The sequence below is a fragment of the Leptidea sinapis genome, chromosome 4 (assembly GCF_905404315.1).
Source record: "Leptidea sinapis chromosome 4, ilLepSina1.1, whole genome shotgun sequence".
In the NCBI taxonomy this organism is placed as follows: Eukaryota; Metazoa; Arthropoda; class Insecta; order Lepidoptera; family Pieridae; genus Leptidea; species Leptidea sinapis.
This window is the reverse complement of record NC_066268.1, coordinates 2,811,952-2,827,176: the sequence shown is the minus strand read 5'-3', so window position 1 is coordinate 2,827,176 and position 15,225 is coordinate 2,811,952. Positions and strand designations below refer to the sequence as shown.

General features: G+C 34.8%; 1 protein-coding gene across 1 annotated transcript in view; it reads right to left on the bottom strand.

Annotated features, from left to right (window-relative positions):
* Nucleotides 1–12,681, bottom strand: part of LOC126979737 (facilitated trehalose transporter Tret1-like) — a 38,195-nt gene extending 25,514 nt beyond the window's left edge. Inside the window, exon 1 of the mRNA XM_050829241.1 lies at nt 12,517–12,681. The gene's annotated coding sequence lies outside the window, so the exon portion shown is untranslated. The remainder of the gene's footprint in view (nt 1–12,516) is intronic.
* Nucleotides 12,682–15,225: the final 2,544 nt, after the last annotated feature.

Below are 15,225 nucleotides of genomic sequence, written 5' to 3'. Positions count from 1 at the left end.
AATAATTGTAGTGCGGCTCAGAATTTTTGGTTTTTTGAAGAATCCTGAGCGGCACTGCGTTGTAAAGGGTAGGGCGTAGCAATTACCATTAGCTGAACGTCCTGTTCGTTTTGTCCCTTATTTTCATTAAAAAAATATTGTAATATGCAGACAAAGAATTTTGTGCGCTCTGTCGACAAAATGTTACAACGATACAGACCCGCTATAAAAAGTGTTTATACACGCCAACAGTATTAGGGTGGCATCAGTCGAAGCTACACTTATTAAGTTGGATACTTTTATAAATAACGAAACGTACAAATATACGTAAACAGATTTCATGTCCAAAATTGTTGCCTTGGCTTGGACTTCCAATATGTTCCTTCCAATGAGTTTCCTACGCCCGTTCTTCTCAGGTCTGAGGCATACTATTTCGAATGATTGGCAGTTTTTGATGTTCAATAACTGATTTTAAATTTTAATTAGAATAGTCGTTTTACTCTGCAAAGAGAGTTCCTAATGCGCATCGGTAGTATCTACGTTTCTCGTGCGTTTAATGTAGTCAAATAATCTGCCTTTTTCAAGTTTGCAATTTAGGCGTGTCGACGGCGCGTAAAACAAAAGTTGTGTGTAAGGACCCTAAGATAATGCTATAATATACAATACAAATTAAGTTTCTCCAAATAAATAGAAACGAAATTAGCTGTAGCGAAAAGGCTGTTAATTAGTGATAAAAATACATAAAATGACGAACAAATACCCACATCCTATTAGCACAGTAATTAGTTAAGAAATAAATGCTTACAAATTCTTTGACTGACGGATTGTGTTATTTTCTCTTTGATTCGATTCAATTTCAAAATATATTTATTAACCAAGGACGTATGAATATAGAACGTCATTGTTACTAACCAATAAATTAGATTATATACATAATCAGTGTAGACAATTTTTCTATTTGTAACGTAGAAGAAGCAATTGCGTTTTATTAGAGGCCAGGAGTGTTAGTTATAAACACGTGTGTGGGTTTCAGCTTTCACTTTGATTGCAAATTGTATTCTCTGCTTCTCGTCTTGATATCAGACAAACTTAGATAATTTAAACGTCTTAGATAGAGATAGAACTTCTTGCAACAGGTCAGGTTTATAGCTTTAGTGTGCATGACAGTTGCGTCTTACACTCGTGAGATGTTACTCGAAAATAAAGGTTAGTAGTTCATCGCTATATTTTCTGACATGTTCACAAATTTTACACTATGTCTAGACGTATAAATGATCTAAGATACAAGCTTCTTCGCTTCTACTTTTCTTCTTAAGGTGTTGTCAAGTTTGGTAATTGTAAACCCAACAATAGAATTTCTATTTGGCCATGTTTTGGGTTTGATGAAAATTGGATCATAGAAATCTAAATAAAAGGTAAGACTAGGCCTGACGATACCGCCGACGGAAGTTCGGTGCATCGGGGACAGAACAAGCCGCGCTTTCACAGCTGTCACAGTCTATCTATAGTCCATTGAAATGTTACAATTTAAGGACCGAATATTGCATTTTTTAGAGGAGGCAATTTTATTCTTGGGACATATGTGGGGTCAATAATAGCGAACCCGATCAACTTTGGAGCGCTGTAACAGCGTTTTAAATGAATGAAAGTAAAAAAAATATACAGAAAAATTTTCCTCAAAAGACTATCTACAAGTTTGGTTAACGGTAATTTTTTTGTAAAATGTAAAAAAAAGTTAATGTAACGTTTCAATGGACTACAAGACGTATAAATGATCTATTAGCGTTCAGCAATCAGAATATTTCATTTGATCGCTAAGTTTTTTATAAACTACTCAATAAAACATACTATATCAATATGAGATCCTATATATATTCATATTACCGTTATTTTACCAGTGGGAGGCTCCTTTGCATAGGATACCGGCTAGATTACGGGTATTATTGTGGTTATTAAATTACTGGGCACATAAGGCTTAGCATCTTAAGTCTCAAGTAGCGTAATTGTAGTGCCGCTCAGAATATTTAGTTTTTCAAGAATCCTGAGTGGCTCTGCATTGTAATGGGCAGAGCGTAATTCGTCTCGTCCCTTATTGTCATAAAAAATTGCATAGGTACCACAAGTCCTTCAATATCCGGCTCGTTTCAAGCGTACGTATCCATGTAAATACACCACAAAATCTTTATTTACTTTATCGCGGGCTTGGTAAACTTAATAAGTAAACACAACTGCACCGATGTACTGTTGAGCACTATGTACAAACTTTTAAAAGAAATAAAAAATATTATCGAAATTGATAAAAGCTAAATAAAATTAAACAGTTATTGATAACTTTTATATAACTATAAAGTGTAATGTGTTTGTAGGTTTCTATTATAATCTAAAATTCTAGAGTTTGCAAGAAGGATGTAACACCATTATTGGCTTCATTTGAGTACGCTTTATACAAGTACCGAAAAGCGCGAAATTCGTGTTTGTTTGTGAAATTACAATTGTTAATCTGTGTTTTGACACGATGTAAGTCTATCTGTGTTGATAAATAATTTATGTTACGCTATTACAGATCGTAGGATACAAGTACCTTACAAAAATGGTGAGATCTATAGAGCATACTCACACTTAACTGACGCAAAACTTAGCTGAATTCAAGCTTAGCGTTATCATTTGACACGAGCAGTCTGTGGGGCAGGTACACTCAAAGATCCTACAGCACCCTCCGCGTCCAATATAACAATGCCTTCAGGGTGCTACTGGGGTTGCCTTGTTAATGTAGTGCATCGGGGATGTTTGCGACAGCGCGAGTAGATTGTTTTTACGCAACTATGCGCAAAAGATGTGGTTCCTGGTGCGCAGAATGAGGGGCAGCACCAACGGTGTCTTGAAGATGATTGATAGCAGTTTAGACTGCAAATATATGAGTCACTGTTGCTCTATCTCTAATGGTATGGAGAAATAGTGACTCAAATAATAGTAATAAGTAGTTAGTTATTTTATTTAACGTAGTTTTATTATTATTCTTATTGATTTGGTATTTATAGTCATTTGACAGCTGAGATTATACTGCTGCGCTTAAGCAAAGACAGCCCAATAACGATATGGCGGGACAAGAATATCACCAAAGCAACTAAAGTCCTGTTAGTGAGATCTCCAGCGTTTCCCGTATGGGAGTAGTATTACTATATGGTATAGTAGTATTACTATTTGGTGCCGAGACATGGACAGTCAAAGAATGAGAGAGACAAAGGATTGACATTGAAAGTTTTGGAGATGAATGCTACGAGTATCTTGGACACAACGCCGCACAAACGTCTCCATACTTTAAGAACTCAAGGTGAAAGAAAGGCTTTCACCTATAGTCAGAGCGCGTATCCTCATATACTTCGGACATATCACGCGACGTGGAGAGCGTGAGACTTGTTGTTCAGGGAAGGGTCACCGGCAGTAGGTCAAGAGCTCCCCTGTGCGCTGGACAGACCAGATCAAAGCCCTAACCAACACTCTCCTTAACACATGTGCCAAAGAAGCAACAGCTAGGGATAAGCCAACGGCCTAGCGTATAATCATTCGTCGTTCAACGTGACCACGACTGCTCTGTCAAGAGTAATCCGACGAAGAAAAAGAATAAAAAATATAAATGTAATGAAAAAATTAGTTTTCTTCTCATATTCTATAGATATGTTATTATTTTTTGTAAAAATATAAGCTTATATAAACCGTCAAGAATTTTTTTCAACGATGCGCTATTTTGGTGATTTCTTGGGTTATATGTTGCACTCAAAGCAGTGTTTATAAATACGGACTTCACCATACTCTCTAGATGAGATTGATGATGATGATGAGTGTAAGCTCAACATAATCTTTGATTTCATTTCAAATTACTGTACATTTGACAGCTGAAATTATGCTGAGCATAAGCTCAGACAACCCAATGCAAAAGTCAAGTTCGCGTTTGATTACACTCAGCTAAGTTTTAGATAAGCAAAGCTTGAACCCGTGATCTCTCACGTTCCGTGCGAGCGCTCTTCCACTGAGCCAACCGTTCGAGTGACGTAAAGTTCATAAATCTCGATATGTCTTGTTTAACACTCAGGTTGTGGCTTCATCTACAGGATCTACTTTGCAGTTGGTAACCTGCTCAACCCCAATAATTGCATAATAGGAAATTAATTTGTGTAATTAATCCCAGAAGTGACGGTTATACTTATCACTTTTAAAAAAAATAACAAATTGTTAAGATTTGAAAGAGGTCGCTCTTTAACCTCAAGTCAATTTCCTAATATGCAAATATTGGGCTTGTATATTTTATGGGTAAAAGTCGGTCCGCAAAAAATTATCACTTACAACATCTAATATTTTTTATAATACCTCCTTTTAGCGAATATTTTACATATTCTTTTGTAGAAAGTGTTTTCGACACCGTTCGATGCCTTGCAACTTTCTTTTATAGATATTTTAGATAAACGTTTCTTTAGAAATACCTTTGATAAACAACTTAGATAATTTATACGGCTAGATAGATAGTCAGCTGTGAGCACGTCAAAAAATAGCGTCGAAATATAAACCTCTATCTTCAGCAACGCACTCATTCATCAACATTAAATTAAATTACATAGCAGACGGTAATCACTGGTTGGCTCTGCACAGGGTTTCCCAGTGAGCTATCTTATATATATAATAACTAAATGTAAATGTATACACTTTTATAATAATATCACAGCCGCTGTTCAGGCATTACCTATAAATATTTTTTTTTTATTAAAAATGGCTCTGTCGTAAATCCAACTACTCCACAGCTGAATATCTAAGTGATCAGACAGCCTGGGACTAGATTATGTTTATTTATAGCAATAACAATGACAGTACAATATTGTATATTTTATTTAAAAGAGCTTTAAAAAAGAATGCTGGGAGAGTTTCTCGCACCGCTTCTTCTCTCTCAGAGCGCCATTTGTTTCCGAAGTGGTGGTAGCGTTAGAAAAGGCATCGAAAATAATTCAAAAGGAATCAATTTTGAGTAAATAAATATCTTTTTTGCCTTATATGAGCCATCCAGAGGAATTAATACATTAAAGGTGACTCTTGGTTTTATTTATGAGACAGTTTTACAGTGTACAAGTTATATTAGGTATCAAAAAGGCATAATCGCTTATAAAATGCTCACACAATACCTTTATTTATTTACGGTGTGTGTGAATGATGCAGCTACTGTACTCAATAACTTTAGATTGAAGCAATTTTTGTAATTATAATTAACTAGCTGACCCGGCAAACGTTGTTTTGCCATATAAATTGTATTGATCTTTTGCTTGCTAGTTGATAAGAGATGGCGCTAGTTGTATTCATTAGTAACAATCACACTTCTTTTATATTTTGTATAATTCACACTATAGTTTTATAAATTATAGCCTATTTGTTATTCTGGTGTGTAAGCTATATTATTGTAAAGTTTCATCAAAATCTATTCAGTACATTTTGCGCTAAAGAAGTTCAAACATACATCCAGACATACAAACTTTCACATTTATAATATTAGTAGGATAAAATGAAAGAATATTGAAATAAGTAAGAGTGATTTGTAATAGGCTAAACAACAGTTTAATTACTCATTGCATAAGAGAATTTGATTGGAATATTATCAACGTTATGTAACATCTATATATTCGCTTATCACAAACCGAACCGGTGCTGTTTTGCATATTATTTTGTATCCGAACACGATAAAATACTTTTTGCTTACATGAAGTAAGTTATATGGAAGTTCTTGGAAAACCAAACATATCGCCTGTAGTTTATTGCATGATAATTAATATCGACACCGCACAAAATTCTGTCGCCAAGTAATTATACACGTGCAAGTGTTACCAGTTTCTTTTACCAGTGGGAGGCTCCTTTGCACAGGAAGTCGGCTAGATTATGGGTACCACAACGGTGCCTATTTCTGCAGTGAAGCAGTTATTTGAAAATATTACTTTGTTTCGGTCTCAAGGGCGCTGTAGCTAGTGAAATTACTGGGTAAATGCGACTTCACATCTAGTCTCAAGGTGACGAGCGCAATCGTAGTGCCGCTCAGAATTTTTGGGGTTTTTCAAGAATCCTGAGTGGCACTGCATTATTATGGGTAGGGCGTATCAACTACCATCAGCTGAACGTTCTGCTCGTCTCGTCCCTTATTTTCATATAAAAAAACATAAAAAAGTGACATTATAATCAAGGCTCCAGCCCGGCTTCGCTGTCAAAGCCTTTAGGGCTATCAGCACAAAGGTTTTTAGTCGGTAGGGGGTGTTAAAACCCGAGCCCGACATATGAGTCCCGTTTCGTGGTGTTCAATACGTAAATGTATTTTCCGCCTAAGAATTGTATCACATTAGCATTACGCACACAAACACCGACTTTTCACGCACACATAGATAATAGTGCTTCTGGTCCAGTGCGGAGGCAATAGTTTCTTCAAATACCTATTTTTCAAATTTCGCTTGATCCGGGTCCCCTCTTAAGCCTCACGCTGACAGGCGCTGTCTCGCGGTGGGTACGCTACGGTAGAGATCGTTTTGTGGTGCGTTATGAATTAGATCATTATCTGTAATGTGGAGATGGTCTAACTTATGATCAGAACTAGGATGAGCATGGAATATGGTAAAACAAAAGCTAAGCCAGTTCAGTTTTTTTTTTCATTTTTTTTTTGATGAAAATTAGGGACGAGACGAGCAGGACGCTCAGCTGATGGTAATTGATACGCCCCACATAGTACAATACGGTGCCACTCAGGATTCTTGAAAAACCCAAAAATTTTGAGCGGCACTACAATTGCGCTCGTTACCTTGAGACATAAGATGTTAGTCTCATTTGCCCAGTAATTTCACTAGCTTCGGCGCCCTTCCAACAGAAACACAGTAATGTTTACACATTACTGCTTCACGGCAGTTTGCACTTTCTCTCTAATGGTATATATAGCCTTTTTAAAGTCGCGCCCGGATGTCGTTCGCGAGAATGCTAAGCAGTAAAAATACTATGCCTATAAATTAGTCGTCCCAGCATCTTGTTAATATTCATGAAACATTTAATTAAATAGACTTAATGAATAGGTTCAGTAGTTTTTCGTTTTTCCCGGACATACATACAGACAGACAGACAAAACTTAATACTACTATTTTGGCTCCGGTATTGTTTGTGAAACACATAGCGAGTATTTTTTTAAATATATTCAATACATATTTTATATTTTGTTACTTTTTAATTATTTTAATCATCTATGTAGGTACATTAGTACAGACTTGGATGATTAAAATGAGTACTTTTCAACTGATAACATAAAACAAACTCGTTCTGAACACGAGCTAACCGAAAAAGTCATTAGTTTATTCATAAGTGAATGATTATAATATTAAGTTCATAATTGTATATATTCAAATATTATTATTCAAAATAGACTATAAAATCACTTATTAAAAGTCAAAAACTACCACCCATTCCAAAAGAATGCATCAGACCTGAGAAGAACGGGCGCGGGCTTCTTTTTTTAATATAAAAACATGGTTACAATGTAAAATCGTACAATAAAATTTATTATTTAATAGCCTGTGGGGCGTCGCTCTATTCCCAATCAGTATATTTATACATCAGTATCATTAAGAAAGTTCATTTATGTTATAGTAACCTTTTTTATCAATTCCAAACCATACAAACGTTTTTTAACAATTCTTTTGAATTTCGTAATACATTTGTTTTGAATATTTTCTGGGATTTTGTTGTAAAAGCATAAAATACATCGCCCCACAAAAGACTTACAAACTCGACTTAGCCGAGTAGTAGGCATTATAAGTTTGTTTGTTGTAAACATTATGGTTATGCCAGTTTCTAGCAAATTTCCTTATGTACCTATGAACATACAATAATTCTTTGAGAAGCAACAGCAAAGATGTTAATTTCTTTAAATTTTGCTCTCAATGAATCTTTAGGACCTAGGTTATAAATATCGCTACTGTTATAATATTGTAAATATATATGTTAGGTGTGAGTTAGGTATTATTTATTCTAATAACAATAAAATATTAATTGGAACAAAGTATGCCATTAAAGTGATGAACTAAATGATTGGTTTTTAGTTAACCTTATGTGCACTTATGTGGAATTTTTTTTTTATGACGATATGGGACGAGACAAACAGGACGTTCAGCTGTTGCTCAGGATTCTTGAATGACCCAAAAATCTGACCACTTAATTCGTTTTTGTTTATTGATTTGCACGTTACCCTATTTTTTTTTTAATGGAAGAGGTATTAAGTAGCTTTTTTTAATACACAAGGGCTATCTGTTTCTGTAAGTCCCGTCAAAATCGATCGTTTTGGAGATGAGAGTAACAGACAGGAAAACTGATTTTAAAATATTGGTGTTGCCATATTATATAGGTCCCGTGTAAACCTTAATGAGCTACTTACCTATTGGTTATTAATATTTTATAACACTAGAAATAAGGGATTGCTTGTAACTAATTCTAGTAGGCTTCATAAGATACATAATAGCTTTAAGAGTAAATGTATACACTTCTATAATAAAGTCCCAGCCACTGTTCAGGCATTCTCTATAAATAAATTTAAATGTTTTATAAAAAAATGGCTCAGTCGTAAATCCTATTACTCCACTGCTGAATATCTAAATGATCGGACAGCCTGGGACTAGATTGTGATTATTTTATAGCGATAGAAATGACTGTACAATATTAAATATTTTTATTGAAAATCAGAGCGCCATTTGTTTCCGAAGCGGTAGTAGTATCTAGTAGTTATTAGAAATGACATCAAAAAGAATTCTAAGGGAATCAATTTTGAGAAAATAAATGCCTTTTATGCCTTTACTATTTTCATATTAGAAATATAAGTAAAACATTTTTAAAGGATTAAAACGCGTGTTATTGTAACTGTGTTTTTATATTAGATGTCCCCCTGAAGACGTGCTCTAAAAAGATCACGAAACATCAGGCTAACTAAAATAATAATGAAAATGTAACATTTACGCAAACACACGTCTTAATCCTTTATTTAAATGTGTAACACCTCGCGTTAGTTACATAATTTATTTAAACAAAACAAATCTTATAACTATGTTTACAATACTATGATTACATAAAATTAAAACTATCATTACGGAGAAGTGTACCAAGATTACTGGCAGCATTTCCACGTTGGATAGCTAGGCCGATCCGATTGACCGTAATAGCTGCCAGTGTTTCAGTTGCCAGCAGCCCTATTGAGGCGATACACAGTACTTTGTACATTCTCCGCGTCTCTGGGTCAAACGGGCCAAGTTTCTTGAAACCAAAAGGCACAAAGACGCTTGAGTCATTGAGACCGACATATTTGCGAAGGTGTTTGTCTTCGGCAGTAGAAGCAGCCCCAGCACCAACTGACGTAACTTGGACATGAGAAGGAGCCAGAGTGTCAACGGAAGTCGCGTCCCACACCAGCGCCCTTCCCCGTGCCCAAGCCACCAGCGTCATTCCATTAGGACGCTTGCCATCGCGACGGGTAATACCATCTGGCTCTACAACAGCTGGTATATTTAGAGCGGCAAATGTCATCGGATGACCTCACTAATGCTGGCGTGACAACTAATACAGCCTGCCGATTTTAAGATAGCCCGTGACGCCCAAGAGCATCTCATCTCATTACCTGAACGCCACTTCTACATTGGTGTAGATGATTGATTGTTTTTTGTTGTTTTTCTCGCGTTAATTAAAAATAATACAAAGTTATACATAAAATTCGGAAAATAGGGACGTCGACCACATTTTGGAAGTACAAGATAGCATCGAATGCCCTGGTGACTGGTCCATTCCTTGAAGTGCGAATGGGCATGGCGAAGGGACATGTGGCACGTCGACAAGACCATTAACGGAACATAACGTTGGAGAGGGCCGCAAGGGGGACGTAGAAAAGGCAGACCAAGATAATTGGAAAGATTTGGAAGAGGTCTAAGCTACAGAAGCGACTTCTACTTTTAAAATTGAATAAAACGTAACTTAAACTAATTTAATTACCTATTTAATTAGTTAGAATAACTTATAAATATTTATTATTATATATAAATCTTTATCTGCTAAAAGGAAATACAATTTTGCTTATCATTGCGAATCACCCTCGACCTTCAAACTAGGATAGCCTGTGACTCGTATCATAGGGGTCAGTCTCTTCATAGTTGTGCAACATATTTTAAGGTGACTAACAATGGTGTGTGTGTGTACGTATTGGTAAGTATTTCTGTACCTAGTAGAATTATAAAAGCTTTTTTTCGTATTTTCAAACAATTGCCATACTCAGCGAGAAACGAATCTCCGTTTTATCTTACATTAACATTTCGAGATAGACTTAAGTCCACGCATATGAAGTAGCGGGGATATGGTAATGAATTGATTTTATCCTTGCGGGATCGATAGGATGTTATGTTTTTCTTTATGATTTGGTATGTTTTTTTAACGAATATTTTTATGTTTTCAAAACAAGTTTTCATTTTCTGGGTAATTGTTTTGGTGTATGTGAATTGAGCATATTGAACACTTGATTCGACATTAACCTGCGTAGGTACGAGAAGATGCTAGTGTATCTCAATAATCTACAATAACAATTCCCTGCATATCTAAAATATATAAGTTTAATTTTGAGTAAATGACTTAAAAGAGATGTAAAATATCACGAAAAGCAATTCACACTCAAATCAAAGCCTGTAATGGAAAAAGTTTCCCTCACAGAAAAGTGTACACGCTTAGATTCATTTTATTAAAGATGTGTAAACTGTGAAGACATCGAATAAATTTGAGGTTGACTGTTAACCTCTATTTTAAGCAAAACACTAATACAAAGTGACATACAAATCGCGAATGTAAGACGTAGATTGTCACGCACAAAAAAGTTGTAAGCCTGGCCTGTTTTCTTCGGATGTCTAACAGCTTTATCTAGACGTACACGTTTAAAATTTAATGAGAAATTATTAGGAATTAACTGAACCCTCTCAAAATCTCTGTTAATTTTGGGTACCATAAACTGTGCAATATGACATCAGAAATGACAGACTTACCTAGCCTGAATCACCTGAATCGGGAAAAACCACGACTACATTGGAATACACAAACCTAAATATATAAAATATTTGACTTAACATTAGTTTGTTTGTTTGTTGTTTGGATATAGAACAGCCTAACTTATACTTTAAGCCAATCATGAAATTTTACACGATTAGGCAAGGTCATAGTACACTTTATCCATTGTAATTATTTTAAGTCGGGCAGAATGTAGTCATAATATAGCATTGCCATTAGGCAATCACATGATTATACAAACCAATTTTCATTAAGATCATTCAAACTGTACTTGTCTTATACAACATACAGACGGACAAACATGAAAATACCAAAATCGTAGAATTGGTGTCAGTGATTTATAAAACATTTATTTATCACAATAATTCACAAGAAATGAAATTACCAACAGATAATAATATAATAATAATGTAATAGATTTATGTTATATTACATACAGATGTTAAGACATTAATAAGTCACAGTAAAATTCTTGATAATGTTCGCAATAATCGCATAGGTTTAATTTCTAATGAGCTATGTAGGTACTCATTATTAGTAAGTATTTTGTTTCAGAAATAATTGCCTGCAACTCACTTAGTAACTATTTACTTACAATTAACTTTCATAAGTAGAAAATGTTAAATTGTAAGGATATAAAAAATATGTTTAGGATTGCATCACTTCGATTTTGCGAATCCGGCACAAATAGAACGACACATGGCTTGATTTTAAATAATGTTTAGTTAAAGTAATTTTGCAAAATAATTGGGTTCAAACAATTAACTGAAAAAAACTGCATATTTAGAAATACCTATATTTACACAAAATAAACATAAATGTATGTTTCAGTTCAAATACCGGTAAAATAAAAGGTTAAAGTGAATCGTTTTTGTATTTTTTTTAACACGTATACACACATTTGCAGTATTTTCGTTATTGGACTCTAAAGTGCACTATCAGACTATATATTCCGCTGGACAATCGCATAAAATAAAACATTATAACACATTACAGTGTTTGTATACGTCCTGAAAGATACTATAGTAGTCTTGTAACACTCAATAAACGTTATAATAATCGAATAATCTACTCATATCATTCCGATACAGCTTTGGAAAAAACTCAAGAATGTGAAGGATTCTTTGCGAGTAGAATACGCGCGTTTAAATCTGTAGATCTAATGTGCCTTTGGATGTACCCAGACGCATGCCCTAATAATAACTATGCCCGTTGTCGTGGAATTCCGTCACATATTGGGACAAGCTTTCCCTTGTACAGAGTTGACAGACTTAAGATACATACTTAGCTTCATAAGATTTGAGATTATATTTTTAGTCTAGGATTATTTACATATTGTCACATGTAGCAACTGAAAATTATTATAATCGAAATAAACATAATAATATAAGTATAACAATCCACGTAAAACATCAGTAAAGCAGGAGTTGATAAATAATAAATACTCACTCAGGAAGTCATGTTATCAAAACAAAACCAGTCGCAAAGAATCCGCCAACATAAACTACAATCTTCAACAACGGTTAGGGACAGACTGACGTACAACGTTAAAGTTACAACCAACATGCTAGAGTTCACGTGTGTTCGTAGTTCGCGACTCGCGTGTCCAGTGGCAAGATTATTGGGCGATGATTGTTCCATGGTTCCGTACAATATTATGTTCAATTGAGAGAAAATGTCACTTGATTTTAGAATACATGTTTAAATTAACACAATTTAATCCACGTTTGTATAACCGGAATGTCAAATGTATTAAAAATATTCTAGTTTGTAACTCGTAGGAACATATTAACAGGTAACATATTTAAATAATTTTTCTTTATTTCATTACTATATCTTAATAATATATAATTAGCATTATTAACAATATTTATTTATCGTGACGTCTTGACCGAAATTTGATTCTTTACACATTTTTTAATCGGGGGCTCCGTTGCACTAGATTATGGGTACCACAACGGCGCCTATTTTTCCTGTGAAGCAGTAATGTGTAAGCATTAATGAGTTTCGGTCTGAAGGGCGCCGTAGCTAGTGAAATTACTGGGCATATGAGACTTGACAACTTATGTCTCAAGGTGCCGCACAGAATTTTTGGGTTTTTCAAGAACTCTGCGCGGCACTGCATTGTTATGGGAGTATCAACTACCATAAAATGAACGTCCTGCTCGTCTCGTCCCTTATTGTCACAGTAAACGGTCTTCCGTTACTTCATGGAGAAAATGCACAATGCCCTCTATCAGATTGTTAGGTACTTACTTTGAGAAGATATAACGTTAGTACGTACAGCTTAAGCCATAAAGTTAGTATACTAGCATAATAGAAAAACACTACTCATTGCTCAAAACTAAATTTAAAATGTTCATGTGTGCTAGTGTGAAGTATGTAGTATTTTGCTTTCGGTCAATCTCTATGACAAATATTGATAAACGGCACATATTCATATATGTACCAAAATTTGATGATCTAACACATATATTTTCAAATTAATAGATTACATATTCTGTCAAAATTTCATCTGTTAGCTATAGTTGCGGTTCATGTTCTGTAATCTGAATCACAATACAATCTGACTGACAGACAAACGGATTGACGAGCAGATAGTGGAATATCAGTACGGGATTAACTGATAATCTGGTCTAATGATGGTAACCCATCGGGTATAAAATTCACAAACGGACTGACTGACGGACGGACATACACCACTTACACAATCACAAACCCACTCCACAAACAGACACAAACATACACTTGTGTTCTTCTCATCTTTGCATCTTTCATCTTCAATATCATTCTCTCTCCTTCCCATAAGCACACAGCCGGTCCGAGGTTCGAGTCTCCTTAGGAGACGCCACGCGACTGTTGTTGCGTAGTCTTTGCGGCCTCCACGGCCTACGTCCTGTCGCTGTAAAAGCCTTCAGGGCCAACAGCATATAGGAGGTTTTAGTCGGTATGGGGCCCCGTTCCGGGGCGTAAATAAGTAACTGTATTTCCTACTCTCGAGAAAAAAAAAGGATATAAAACATTTCTTTTAATATTTGTTATATCCAAAAAATATCTCAATAAAATAGTTAAGTAAATCGCACATAGGTTTTTTAAATACCAGCGGAACCCTAATATCTGGTTCTCTGCTCTCGAGAAGAAAGCAAGGATTATGCTAATTTACATGAATCGCGGTGTAATGAATCAAGTTATACGGAAGTGTTGAGGCTATATACAGCGTGGAGCTTCAAAGATGACATTAGATAAAAAACAGATACTTAACCTTCAGAAACAATAAATCTAAAAATTATAGTAAATAAATGAAAATTTCAACAATAAACTAATATATAAAGGAAATCATATTTAAATCACCCTGACATGGTCGCAGAAGTAGACTCGGTAATGTTTTCATACAGAATACTGTACCGTAATGTAATCCAGCACTTCTAAAAGCTGCGTGATAATATTTTTAGTAATTATAAACTTATTTCTCAGTCAATAGTTAATCAGCAATAATTAGTAATCTGAGATCAGACCACTTTGGTCAAGTAGCCATAAGAACAGAAAACATGACGACATGATGTATCTTTTCTCATATATGTGAAAAAATAGTCTAAATTACTTAAGAAAGTATGTACTATTACTAAGTCAATGCATATTAGAGAAATAATAGAAAAATGCATCAAATAAAATGAAAATGACTAAAATATTATTAACTGGGAATCTGGAAGAGCGAAAGACTACAATTTTGAATATAATATAATAATAAACAATACTAAAATCTGAGCTCCCTGAGCAGGAAGTAGCTTCTGCTTGAGAGAAATTTTTGATCTCTTGTCTCCTCCACCAGTGTTGCTGAGTCACTTCTTTTGGAAAATGTTAAAGAATATAAACAAAATTCAGTGTTGTTAGCCCAGCAGAAATAATTAAAACTTTCAGATCTTAGAAAGGAAAAAACAAAATTACAGATATATGGGGCATATCTGTAAAAGTTATAAGTTCAGTAATTGACGTCATAGCACCATATCATCCAATAGTCTTTAATAATTGTATTAGACATGGCGTGTTCCCTAACATTATTACACCAATATTTAAGTCGGGATGCACTTGTGACCCGAATAACTATTGTTCTGTTTCGTGTAGCCAAACCTAAGTAAAATTAAACAAAAAAAATAATTA